Source organism: Agelaius tricolor, unplaced genomic scaffold (genome assembly GCF_023055355.1).
Source record: "Agelaius tricolor isolate 1412-34295 unplaced genomic scaffold, bAgeTri1.0.p SCAF_1, whole genome shotgun sequence".
Classification (NCBI taxonomy): domain Eukaryota; kingdom Metazoa; phylum Chordata; class Aves; order Passeriformes; family Icteridae; genus Agelaius; species Agelaius tricolor.
The window spans coordinates 90714918-90729114 of record NW_027269261.1 but is presented as its reverse complement, the minus strand read 5'-3'; the positions used below and the strand labels follow the sequence as shown (position 1 = coordinate 90729114).

Sequence of the window (14197 nt, the reverse complement as noted above, 5' to 3'; positions counted from 1 at the left end):
TGCATTTCTTGGTGGCAGGGTAGCTGGGTCTCTGTGACCATTATGTCTTTCAGTACCATGAAGGGTAGCAAAGCAAGAGTACAGCTTTACCAGCTATGATAACTACCTGGTTCAGTGGCACCAAACAGAGGCAGACAGAGAAGGATCACTTAGTGATTTTTGCATGCATGCTAACAATGAACTCTCCTTCTACCCCAGAAGATGCCTCACCTTGGAAAGCTCATTTGCTTCATAACAATAACTGTGTCTTCTGCACTATGTTCTTTACAATATACACTTCAAAAAGGTTCCTGAAAAGAGACCCTATGTAGCACCTCTGTATGTTATATTCAGAGCACATGCTCAAAGAGAATTCTTACAAACTCTTCTTCGTATAGCACTTGGATAATGAGTAGGCCAGAACAGAAACATTCTAAATATAGTGTAAATGTCACATGCACATGGAAGAATTCATCCATGATATACATTACAGATTTATGATGCACAACTCATTAGGTTTTTTTATCTGATTCACCAAGTTTTCAATGAAGACAGATTGCCAAACAGGAAAAGAGGTGAAGAAAATCCAGTCAATTTATTCTAAAGGACCCATTCTATCCACAGGACATTGTTTTGGGAGAAGTCTGCTTTAAATCAGGATGTATGCAATTGGTTAATGAAACGGTTTGATTTGATGGTACTTGGTTGTCCTTATCAAGTGGTATTTATTTCATCAAAGCAAAGGAAACAGAAACTCATCCAGAAATTGGAAGCCTTGCTCATTAATCTAATGAGAGCTGTCTTCTCTTCCCATTTCACTTTCATGCCTGTTGGGGACAAGAAGGTTGTTTGTTTTATCATCATTGTCCATACAGCTATCCCATACTGCAGAATCCATGATGACTGCATTTTTGAAAGAGGGTCTCCCCAGGGACTGTAATTATTCATCTTTCAGGAGACACAAGATCTATAATACACAAGTGGTGCAGACAAGAACTAGTTTACAGGTTTATCTCATGACTGAAAGTATAATCCATCTTTCCTGGCATGATTTAGGAGGTGCTGCATAAGAAAAGAAAGAAAGTGGGTCAACCCCATTTCAACTTGCATTTCCTTGTTCACACAGGTCTTATTATTTTAATTTCTCATTGAAGAGAATTAATGCTTGAGTGAGCAGAAGAAATGGGCCCTGTTTCGTGTATCCTGTAGCACACCTTGTAGCCATTAGGGCTGCACCTGCACCAGGTTTGGACTCTCTGAGAGCTTTCATGCCCCAGCAGCGACCCAGACTGGCATCTGTTCTATTATGAGAAAGCAGAACAAGGAAGCCCTGTTTCTAGTGGAGATAAGTGGCTTGGGATCTGGAAACCTTGACAACTTCATGAGGTAGGAATCAAGCTATTCATAGAGAACTTGAGTGTATTAATGGAATTTTCCTAATGTTTACATGGTAGGTCTAAGCATCTGAATAGGAATTTCAAAATTTCCCATGTTTCCTCTAATGACTGATACCTTAAGACACTTCCTTGTGTCTCAACTCTTCCTCTTTGCCAGCAAGTCAGCTGCTCCCCACTATCACCACAGAATGGCCCTGTAGCTATCACTACAACCCCTTTCCCAGGAAAGTTTATTCTCAAGACGGGACTTCAGGTAGTTGAAATGTTTTGGAATGCAATTTAGCATCTAAAGACACTGAAGACACAAGACTGGCATATGTTCATGCCTCTGTTTGGGAGTCCAGGTTGGGTGTTCAAAAGGAAACATGAGCAAACATGGCACCAAACTGAGAATTCATCTGCAGAATAATATGCCATGTATGACTATGTTGCCTCCTTAGAACTTATTTTTTCACCTTCATCCCCCCATATTTTTAATTTCCACGTCTGCTAAAATCCCCATTGGAAACAACCTGTTCCTCTGTGTTTCTTCTCCCCACACCCTACAATAACCATCTGTTATTTCTAAAGGGTAAACATAGCTTGTCTTTTTCATTGTGACATAAAACGTTACTCAACAACCCTAAAATATTTGCATTTTCTATAAAAACCTTGGCCAAATCTACTTTCTGTGGTCTTACGCACAGTCTTGCCCGCTCACCAAGCACTAAAAAACCTACTAAAGGATTGTTAACAGAGAGAGCACAAGGTCTCTAGCATTGAGTACATTAGGAAGCAGGCATCGGTCCTGGGTGCTCACACTGCAAACTATTTCAAATACCAGAGTAAGACAGGAACAGCTAAACTGTGCTCCAGACATCTAAATTTAAGGATTTACGTTTCTTCTGATGCAGCAGATGACATTACGAATCTGAAAGCAACAGAAGGAATGTACTGCTCTGCCTTGCTTTTGCCATTAGAGATTACATCAGCTCTGCTGGGTCTTTGCAGATAAAAAAACCCAAAAAACTCTAAAGAAACCAGTTCAAAATTCAGCAGTGATCTTAAAGGACCTAAATCCAACCACCTCAATTTTAGATGTAAACAGTTTTTAAATACCTCTAAAATATACTAAGATGGGTAGAAACCCTAAATCTAGGGTTCTTTGAACATATAAATCCAAATATCATTGTTGCTCCTTGAGGCTGTCTCTGATTTTGTTTGTCAGAATTACTGATTTTAGTAAGGAGCCATCCTTTGAAATCAATATGATGGTCTGGGCAATATTTAGGAAAAACATCCTCATCTCTAATATTTACACTCATTCAATATGAGCATCTGAAGTGAACGAAGTTAAAAATAAGTCTTATTTTTTTTTTACCATTTCACATCAATGAGTGAGCTTGCTGATTTATATGATCATTGGTATCATCATAGATGAAAACTTGCTTACAACTACATTAATTTTCCTGGCTCATGTGCAGTTTTGTGCAGACTCTGGAAGGATGCAGACACTTCAAGAAAATAATCATAGGCAAAAAATACCCCAATAAATTAATAAGATAGTTTCCATAAGTCCCAAGTCTTGCAACACAAAGAAATAACCCACAATTAAATGAAATTTTGGGCTTCATATACTCAGACCATGTTCATTAAACAATACAGGTCTTCCAAAATCTTACTTATTTATTTGTTGCAAAAGCATTTTAGGTTTTCAGCTCACCTTCATTTTCATGCAATTTTAGGATGGTAAACTGCAGCAGGAATTGATTTGTCTGGAATTTGCTAATTCTCTGTACCTGCCTCCCATGTTACTATAGTTTCTCCCTGATACCTGCCCTTCTGTGACATTTTTCTGGGAAGCTGACCACTGTGCTTTAATTTATTAAGCCCTCCACATGAAGATATCAATTGCCTCCTGGCAAGAGGAGCATTCATTATTTGTCTTTGGGGGACAGGCACTTTCAAGAAAATTTTCCTGAGCGAGGGACACCACATGCTGTTAGCTCTTTAGAAAGGAGGACACTTTTTTACCCTTTCTTTCATCAAAATTATTCAAAGGCACAAATACTGACATTTCTGTCAAAATGGTCACTTACCAAGAGGTGGAGAGGCAGTTTTAGAAATGACATGTACAACAGTAGTGCTCCAGCTTTTCAGAGCAAAAAGAGCCTCTTGAAGGGGAGAAGCATATATACATGGCTCTGTGCCTCTGATAGTTTGTGGCTTTGGCTGTGAGATTTGCTTGAAGCCCTGATGAAGCTCAGACTCCCAGGTCCCAGGGGCATGCTCACTGGTTTCTACATTCTAGCACTTGTTTGCATGAAGAAAAACAGCAAACTTAGTCTTACCAAATATTCTAAAGAACTAAACTGAGGTGTTTGGGATATTATTAGAGGACTAGACACTAATTCATAGGCAAGTGTGCTCTTGATGCAAATCTGTTAGTGCCAAGAGGTCCAATCATTGCAGGGCTCAAAAAATGCATGTTAATGACTGTAAATTATAAAACATAATTTTTTAAAAGAATATACATCGTAAAATTGACTCTAAAAGGACACTTCAATTTCTGTGCACCAAGAGACAGAATGAGGAATTGATGAGCAGAAAGGAGACAGAAGGTCAGTAATAAGACAAAATGATTTGACACTGCATCTGAAGACCATGTAATCCAAATTTGGAGTTCATATAAAAGCTTAAATATAAAGTGAGAAAGTTGAGACAGAAAATGCCCTGGCAGACATTAACTTCTGAAGCCACAAGACTACTTGTGCCAACACTCCAGGTCCCACTCCTGTAGAACCCTTTGCACACAAAACCTACCCCACAGCAGCCTCCATTGTCCCCTTACTTCCCTTATCTCTTCTGAAAACTTCCCCAGGACATCTGACAAAGAGCAGATCTTGTCTGTGCAGGGTGTTAGTCAGCTGCTGGTTTCCCCCCTGCTGTGAATCTTGCAATCAAATTTAAAGAGAAGTCAAGGTTCTTATAATGAACGACACTGGGGAGACAGCAAAGGTAAATTGCTACAAACCCATGCTTTTAGCATGCCCAATGCCAGAAGTTTCTTTCCATAGCATGTTCCTACAGCATTGAGCAGGAGAGTGCCTGGGATGAGGACAGGATATTCAGCTAAGGAGGTTGTGAGAGTGGGCAGCAGCAAGGAGAGGCTGGAGAAGCAACAGGAAGGAAAGTGCTCTTTCTTGGCAGCAGTGCAGCGTGGCAGAGACCATGAGCACAGAGTGGACAGACAAAGAATATCTGCGTGGACAACAAGAACTGCCTGGAGCAGGAAGCAAAGGTTTGTGCTTGTAGAAGAAAGGAAACTTTCCTAAGAATCTAGAGAGGACCATAAGAAATTCATGGATCTGGAGAAAAACCTGAAAGTTGCTGGACAGAGTGAAGAGTGAGGAAACTTGCAATAATCCATTTTGCTTTCAAGCCTTTTATTTAATTTGTCTCACACATCAGTGGCTTGGCTTGTTCTGCTGCTCTGTTCTTGTTGTGGTTCAATTTGTTTCAGGGGTTGTTCTGTTTATTTGTGCACATCTGTCTAACAAAGCACGGCTTTGGATCTCGGATACCTTTCTTCTCTATTAATATGCTTGTTTAAAAGAAAATGAGAGGTGCATCCTTCTAAAAGTTTCAGCTATTTTGTTAGGCCAATCCAATGATACAACTGATAGAACCCAAAATAAAGCCAAATCAAACCGATTTCACCAGGCTGTACATCAAAGAGCACGTAGTAACAGATGAGGAAAGCTTTTCAGCAGCTTGCCACTATGAGTTAACTCAGTAATATACCAAATCTAGAGATGCCTGCCATTTCACAGGCTGTTGGATCTGCTGTAAACAGCAGATAACTAGGGAAAAAGTAAGATGGGATGAGATGTTCATTCATGCATTTTTGGAAGGGATCAGTTCATGGATATTAAGTCAATGGCCATATGTGTGAAGGTACAGTGAAAGTGATTTTTTAAGACAAAATATGGGCTTAGATACCTTGCTGACCACCCATTTGTGGTTAAGTGAAAGGACATACATCACTGGAAAATATTAATAGCTAGTCTTCAGGGAAAAACAGTGGAATACAGTCAGCATTAATCACATCCCTGACTCTATCTCAGGAGCCAAGAAGAGGTCATTTTTTTTTCCATCAGGAACATCTTGGTACTTAAAAGAAAAAATGCATTCACACTTAAAGGTTTCTGTGGTGTAACCATAGAGATGTGTTAATGTAATAATCACACACAGCCATGTAGGGGCTTGTGCTGTTTTGTGCAAAGGGGCTTAGCAAAGTCCAACCATTCTCTACACAAATGCACCCTTTTATAAGTAAAGATAAGGAAATATGTAAGCTTTACAAAAGCAAAGGTTTTGTTAAAATTTAATAAACTTAGTTGCCCTAATTATTTCCTTTGTGGTCTAAAATTGTGACAGAATCTCTGCATGGTGCAAATCAGCACACCCAGGGTAGCTCTGGGGATTTGCTCCTGCTAAGAAACCAGTCCATCACTTCCTCAAGGCTCTGACATTTTGAGGACCGTGTTACGACACAGAACAGCAATTCTGAAATGCCAGAGCAATCCCACTTTATCACCACGTGGTCCTGCTGAGTAAAATAACAAAGCTCAGTTTCTCCATGCAGTGTACATTTCAGCATGCAAGTTTATTTTTCTGCAATGACAGTTTTCTTCCTCCTCTAATTTCACCAGGAATTACTATGGACCTGCATACTCCTCAGGAAATACTGGCTCAGCAAACTGATATGTTACAACTTCTGGACAGAATCAAAATTCATTACACTAATCAGATTCTTTGATAATTCTGTAGAGCACTGCTCTCAGGTGTGGTGTGGAACCACAAATATAGATAGTCTTGATGTCCAGTAGTTTTAAAATCTGGTGAGATATTTTAATGGACAGTTCTTCATCTCTGCTGATGTGTGCACATGTACTGTTAACATTATACTGAGCCATACTGAGCAGGCATAGTAAAACCCACCAGAATATGCTATTTTCTGTATTTGTAAGAAGTGAGCCCACCTCTGTGAGAATCCATTCCCAGCACAGTACAGAGACATCTGGTAGTTAATAGCAAAGCCACAAATCATCTCTAAATTCACCTAAACAAAGCCAGAGATGATCTAATTTATTGCTGGTGGCAGTCCTGCTTTGACTTGCTGCAGGTAGCCCCTAGCAGCCCTCTAGCAGTTAACAGGGAAAAAAAATTCCTACTGGACTTGAAAGGAATGGCGGGTGTTTGGGGAGAGGGGTGGGAGTAGCTTAAGATTTTAAAAATTATGCAAACATTTCCAATTTGACCAGGAATTTGTCCCTCTAATATTGAAAATGTTTCATTTTCAGTTTGCTGATGCATTCAAAAGCATTATTTCTCTAAAAAGTGAGAAGATAATTGCCTGTCTGAGAATGAAAATGTGTGATACCTTTAGCTGGTTTCCATTCTGCAGATCCACAATACTCCTTTGAGTTTGTGATTGCTGATATACACGATGTACTGTAACAAAATGTTATCTTGTTTTTCTGCTACTGAAAGGGTTGTTAGCTGTTTCTTTCCTGAACTGTAGCACCACAATATACATATTGTACTCATTGGCAGGCAATTCTCTGACTGCTTCCATCTTCCACCTTACTACTGGCAGAGCTGTATTTCAGCACTCTGCAGACGTGCACTGACGGGTGCTGAGCTCGACATCTGGACCTGTCCAGCAAAGGGCAGCAAGGCTCCTGAGAGGTCTGGAAAATATGTCTTTTGAGGAACAGCTGAGGGAGCTGGGGTTGTTTAGTTCTGTCATGGTTTTTAAATTTTGTTTCTTTACATTGTCAGTAAGAAAGAAAAGGTTGTGGGGGGAGGAGAAGTGTTCTGAAGGTTTTGTTCTGATTTTTATTACTCTTTCTTATGGTTACTGTTAATAATTTTTTTTGATATACCCTTTTAAAGTTTTGAGTCTGCTTTGCCTTTCTCAGTCCTACTTCACTGTGACCGTGTTCATAGGGGTTCTTGGATGAGGGAAGAGACAAGAATGTTGACTCCATGATCAGAAGGCTTGATTTATTATTTTATGATATATATATATTACATTATAACTATACTAAAAAGAAAAAGAAGGACAGGTTTTCTCTGAAGCTAGCTAAGCTAAGAATAGAAAAGAAAAGAATGATAACAAAGGCAGCACTCTCAGACTCTGTCCAAGATAGCTTGGTCCTTGATTGGCCATTAATTATAAACATCCCAGATGGGCCAATCACAGGTGGACCTGTTGCATTCCACAGCAGCAGATAACCATTGTTTACATTCTGTCTCTGAGGCCTCTTAGCTTCTCAGAAGGAAAAATCCTAAAGCAAGGATTTTTAGTGAAAAGATGTCTGCGACACCTCACAGCAAGAGGTGAGTGCACTGGTGATTAGCCAGCACTGAACCCACCACACTCCTTGGTGCATTGGTCAAGAAATCTCAAAATTAGTGAAATCTCAAATACGCAAACTAAAACCACTACACAAAGTTGGTGTTTCTGCCTGGTTTTGAACTGAAACCTCCACAAGTTCCAAGTAGAAGAGGCTCAGGAGGACCTCATTGCTCTCTGCCACTACCTGAAAGGAGGTTTTTGGGGTTGGTCTCTTTTAGCATGACTGCAGTGACTAGACTAAAGGGAATCGCCTTAAGACAGGAGATGTTCAGATTAGACATTAGGAAAATATTTTTCAATGTTAGGCTGGTCAGGTGTTGGAATAGGTGGCCCAGGATGGTGGTGGAGCTGTTCAAGAGGCACCTGGATTTGGCTCTGGGTGATGTGGTTTAGGGGTTCAGGGTTACAGGGGCAGTGCTGGGTGGACGGTTGGACCAGAGGAGCCTAAAGGTCTCTTCCAGCCTCGATGATTCTGTGATTCTATGCAGGCAAGGCTGCACTTCTCCATGGTTCCAACTTGCCTGCCCTGGCAGTTGCTGCAACATGGCTCTGAAGCTTGCTTGCTTGCCCATTAGGGTTTCAGAATGAGGAAAATGTGGACAATTTTCCAGAGACCAAGAAGATATGCTACACAGGAGTCTGCCCAGTTTATCCTCTCTTACCCACATTGCTATGTCCTTTCCAGAAACTTCATTTAGACAAAGTAGGTGTCATAAAAGGTAGGGAAGAGTCAGAGCTCTGACTGAGCTGCAGCTGAACACGCTCCCAGCAGTTAGGAGCAATAAAGAAAACCCTCTTGAGTGCTCAAGCAGGGAATTAATTATTTCCAAGCTGTATTTTCACAAAGGTGTTTAGACTCCTGATAGTGGCACCTGAAGAACTGAAAAACAGAGAACTTGTTTCAAACATAGACATATTTGGGAACTTTGTACAGTCACATTGTTTCAAGACAGCTGTTTGACAAATGAGAGCATGGTGAGTGCTAAACAAAGGTGATCTGTTCAAATAATGTCACAGCCAGAAAGAAAATACCCCTATCAGAACTAGTCAAGTGTGCGTCCATCACGACTTATAGCTGGTGTCAGTGCCCCCTGAGTGACAAGCCCTGTGCTCTGGGGCAGGTGGAGCCCAGCAGGGCTGTGGTGGCAGCACACCAGCTGGGACCCTCCAGCTGGCTGGGGCTGCCCTGTGGTGGCCCAGGGCTGCACAGAGGGAGCCCCAGGAGCAGGGCTGGGCAACTCACAGTGCTGGTAAGGAGGCAGATAAAGCACCCTGGAAAATACAGGTCACAAACCAGTGGTAAACTAACATGAGGAACCAGTTCATTTACTGCTTGACAGCTGTAATGGGTGGGGTTGGGGAAGAATGAATCTACAGGTCCCTGAAGAACTTGCCCGTTGCTGTTCACAACAGCATGGATTGTATCAACAAACATATGAGTATTGATGGCACTGCAATTCTGCTAATTTTCATTTAAAACCCCCAAAACTATCAATCAAACAAACAAAACCAAAGGTAAAACCTTAGCTGTAAAAGGTCAGTGGAGAATCGAGAATTTCTCTCCTTTTCTTGGTTTAAATCATGCCCAGTTCAAATTATATGAACTCATGTACCTTGACTCTGTAAGGGCTTTGTTGTGGTTACCAGAAAAATAGGAAGAAATTACTGTCCCAGTGATTTCTTTTTCAAGTATGAAATAAAGGGTTAATGACTATAAAATATGAGTGACTTCTACAGAGAATATGTGATATCTTTTCTCCTTGTCCTGACTACTGCCCCTATAATCATGTAAGTAATTGAGAACAGACTGCACCAGCCTTTATAATTCCCCTTCGAGGCACTTAGAAAGGATGGAAATCCATTCTGTTCCATTTGCAGCCAAACTTTGCAATTCTGAAATTTCCTATCCCAGAAAATCACATTTATGAGGTAAAACAACCATAGGGGGAATGTGAGTCTGATGGAGCAAGAAGGCTGATTAGGTTATTGGTGTGTCCACAGTAATAACATTGTTTACACTGGAACTGGAACATGGCAATGTCCTTAACAAGCCTCCTTGATCAGACCCTCCAGAAAGAAAGGGGAAAGAAGGGAAAAAGGTAAATCCAAAGAAGGAACATGGTGGAAATAATGTAGAGCAAGGAATATGGGAAGAAAATGCTGCACCAAAAAGCCAGCAATGGGCTGCACGTGTCCCCATGTATCAGGGATCAGACAATCCAGCTCGTGGTTTGTTCTTACACCCTTCTTAACTGCACAGGGTGCCTGTTCAGTGTAATACAAAATGAGATGTGTTTCTGTATTTTAGCTGAGTTTTTTGAGTTCAAACCACCTTTAAAGTGCGTTAGCAATCCTATAACACCTGACAAAAAGGAAAGGCTGGGTACAGTTCTTCCTCCCCAATACACCCAGTCTTCTGTGCCACACTCTCTGCCCCCAAAAAAGGCATGGTAAGAAAGAGGCATTCTAATCTTTACAGAGCATTCACTTCAATTGGCTTTGGATTGCTTGAGCCCTCCACTTTTGTATTCTAAAGAAACCAAGAGAAAGCTCGTGAAGATCAGAGGCAGCTGAATGTCTTTATGTATAAAATAGCTTGAAAGGTAGGGCTTAACCCAGCAAAAGAGAGAAAAATTCACAGTTCACCTACTCTATCCAGTCACAGATTTGTAATTTTGACACTTGTGATAAAACTAAAAGAAAAAAATGTTAAAATTACATGGGGAAGGGAGGAGGGTCATAAGTCCAAACTAAAAACCTGAAAAAAATAATTTCAGGACTTCAATTGTCCCTACAGATTTCCTCTAAAGACTGACAGCATGTGGCACTGTCTTACTCTAATTTTCTCTAAAGGGAAAATGTGACACTGTATTAACATTGAATTAATCAGAGGAGCCAAATATATCTGTATGCAGAATATATCTGTATCTCCCTATCTCAGAAAACTTTCTACCCCAACTGAGCACCAGCTGGAAGTGAAATTCTTGCAATGGAGCCCTTTCTGTTTAATCCCTTAATCTTCTCAACAGTAGGGATTCTCTCTTAAACCCGACTGGAAAGTAACATCTGCACTGTTGAAAGAGAGAAAGCAGCAGAAGGCAAGCCACGGAGGTCTCAGCTCCCTCTCTCCCACTCAGTAGTTTTCTCTTGAAGATGCCTGTTTAAGGACAGTTTACATTTAATGACAGTGACACAGATCAGGCAGAACCCCAGAGGCTGAAATGTTTTCTGTTTCTTAGCAGTTATGGCTCCCCATTCTCATGATGTGGCAGGAGAACTTCAAATGACAAGGAGACCACAGAGATGGATTAACCTGTAGAGATGGATTAACCTGTAAGTGTTGTTATTCCCTGAGAGTTACTACCTGTCCTCCCTTCAACCTTCCCTTCTTATTATTTATGGTTAGTATTTTGACAGCTTAGACCACAGGGATGTTCCTGTCTGTAACATGTCCTGACTGTCAGTCCCAGGGCTTTATTATGGGTTTCAATGTCTCCTTTAGACTCGAGGCTAAGCAGCATAGTAGCACAGATTAGTTGAGTGGCTGCTTCCCAAATGCTAGGTCAAAATTTCTTGGGTCTCCCTGGTTAACCCAGCCTTACAAAACCCCATGAAAAGTCAGGCACAGCACTCACAATCTTGTTATGTCTTCTTACAATCTAATCTAATGGGGGAAACACCCATGTCTAATTAGAATTAAATGTAAATATGTATTAATGTATAGAATTCCGATGTATAATATCTTCAAAATATCAAACCTGATATTTGAAGGGAGGATGGGGGGAAGATTGTTGCCAGAGTATTTTTTCCTGTTTTTAAATAATACTTTTATGGGGACAGGGAAGAAGATAACTCTGAACTCAGGTGACCAGATGGGTTGCTAATGTGGCTCACTTCATTCTGTTCCCTCTTTGAATATCTGTCTTGTTTCCTCTCTGCCCCTTTTTCCCTCTTTTAAATTCTCACAATGCTGCAGTACAAGTATCTGTTGCAGAAAGGAGAGGTGATGGTATCTAGCCTTATGTTGTTAGACTGGCCTTTTTCTGAAACAGTACTCACAGTCAATTAAAGCAAACTTTTTACCAATGGCCAAGAAAATCTTTACAGAAATTCTTCATGCTTACTTTTTTAGAAACCCTTCAACTTCATAATATTAATCACTTGCTATGGAGAACAGATCCTGACCCACACCATATCTTAGGTTAGAAGCTACTTTTTGGAAGAAATAGTGAATTGTGAGTTCAAATCAGGCATACACTGAAAAAGGCAAGAGCACAGTGATAAGAATGCACCTTTTTGGTCTTTCACCTAAAGTTTGTAATTTATCATAGGTTCCATTGGATATTCTGTGACTTCTTGTGAGGATTAAACATAAAGAATGCTCTACTTTAGCTTTCTGGGCTCAGAATCTGTGACTTGTTTTATGGTTGCGGAAAAATTGGTATGCAGGTCCAGAGCTCCCTTCAGTCTCAGCTGGAAGCTTCTGGCTCCTCACTAGAGTGAGATCTGCCCAAGAACCAGTGAGTTACTGATCTGTGACACCAGAGAAAAGGTCCCCAGGGGAGACATTTAGATGGCACTGCAGTGGTGGTCAAGAAAGATATTCAAGGGACTGGGGACCTAAGTTTACAAGCAGCCCCAAGCCCCGTGAGCATATGTAGGGCATCTTGCCTGTGGGTATTCTCTTTATTCAAGTGATGCTGATAATAGCAAACACCTCTCCTACTGAGCACACCACACTTTCCAGGTTGTCTGTGTCCAAAACAGACCAGAGACTTGAGGCAGACCTTCTGATTGCCTCTCTCTTCCAGCTGGATCCATCACACAGAAGATACAAGAGTATCCCGGGCTCTCGTAGAATCAGGTCTTAATAAAATATATAACTAATAACTTAAAGACAAGTAAATTATTTCAGTGAGGAAAATTTAGGTAAAGTGACTGAAAAATATGAACTAGAAAGGCTGGTAAACAACTTTTCTTCTATCCACTGAGTCCTGGATAGGTAGGCACATTCCTCCAGTCCTTGTTCAACTTTCAGTGCCTTCATGAACTAAAAGTACCCCACTAAGGTTTGGCAGTAAGCCTGCTTCCCTGTCAGGCCTCCTTCATTTCTCACATGCTTCTCAGTCTGTTCCTTGCATGTTGCCCCTTTTCTCCACTGCCCATCCCATGCTTATTTGGGAAAGCTGTACCATGCCCACATTTTCTTAGGGAAAAAGAAATCATCCTCCTTTCACCTCCTCCCCAAAGGTTTTGGCTTGACCCAGAAGGCAGCAGTGAGGACCTTCTTACTCTCATAACCTCTGCAACATGATGTACAATACACAATAGTGGGCCAGAAATAAATTAGAGAAGGAATACTTATGTTCCAAGGTTGTGGTACACTCTGCTGCTTTTATGTCTGCAGTGTTCCTGGTGGGGCCCTTTAGAAAGCCAGAGTTAATGCAATGGTCTATGAGTAACAGAGTGCAATTAGTGCAGGCTCCTGGAAGCATGCAAGGCAGGAGAATCGATCTTTGCAAACCTTGGCCTTAGCCTGCAAAGAGGTGGTTTATGATCATGGTGCTTTTTGACCTGTCAGCATCATGGCAGTATATTACAAAGGCTGTTGCTGTTCCTCCCTGGAGCAGCACTGGAAACAAAAGTGGATTAAGGGGCAGAGGGCACTGCACTGCCTCCTCAGCTATCCAAATGCAAAAAGAGATATATTGCATGGCCAAGAAGAGTTTGTAATGTAACAGCTTAGTGCTGTTGTTAACACACCAGCCCAGTAAGAATCCCCATGCTCTTGCATTCAGAAGGTCAGGTGCCTCCCCTCACTGTATCTTAACTGGGAGGCTGAGTGGTGAGCACTGATTCATGGTCAGCACCTTTTCATTTCTGCCCTGACCCAGATTCTGAGCTTTTGCTCCAAACTGGCATGACACTGCAGGGATCAGAGGCCATTTGCTCTATTGTTGGCAGCTAGGTACAAGACTGTCCAGGGAGAGGTGGAGTGGAGGTGTTGGAAAAAGATAAATTTCAAAAATAGACATTTTTACTGGGGAAATCCTAAAATGCCACTGTGCAATCCGGTGATACCAGGGATATGCCATATTTGCCCTTAGGAGCCAACAGCTCTGCTTTGCTGAGGGCTTTAGTGGAATTGCAGTCGGGGGGTGATGTAAACACACAGACCTCCCACTTCCAGCTCTCTTGATCCCATTGCTTTGAATTGCAGATTCAGGCTGACCATACAAAAGAACGCACAATGAGAATTTCTTTTTCTTTTTTTTCTCTCTTTCTTTCTTTCTTTCTTTCTTTCTTTCTTTCTTTCTTTCTTTCTTTCTTTCTTTCTTTCTCTCTTTCTCTCTTTCTCTCTTTCTCTCTTTCTCTCTTTCTCTCTCTCTTTCTTTCTTCTCTTTCTCTCTTTCTT

The 14197-nt window shown here is 41.2% G+C and overlaps 1 long non-coding RNA gene across 2 annotated transcripts in view; it reads left to right on the top strand.

Moving 5' to 3' along the window:
- The first annotated feature begins 918 nt into the window (after positions 1–918).
- LOC139597638 (uncharacterized) overlaps positions 919–14197 on the top strand; it is a 33177-nt gene continuing 19898 nt past the window's right edge. Inside the window, exons 1-2 of one of the 2 annotated variants that reach the window (XR_011681664.1) lie at positions 919–1365; positions 11025–11115. This is a non-coding gene — a long non-coding RNA (uncharacterized lncRNA). Of the gene's footprint in view, positions 1366–5966; positions 7110–11024; positions 11116–14197 lie in introns of those variants that run through there. The other variant, XR_011681665.1, reaches the window with a different exon arrangement.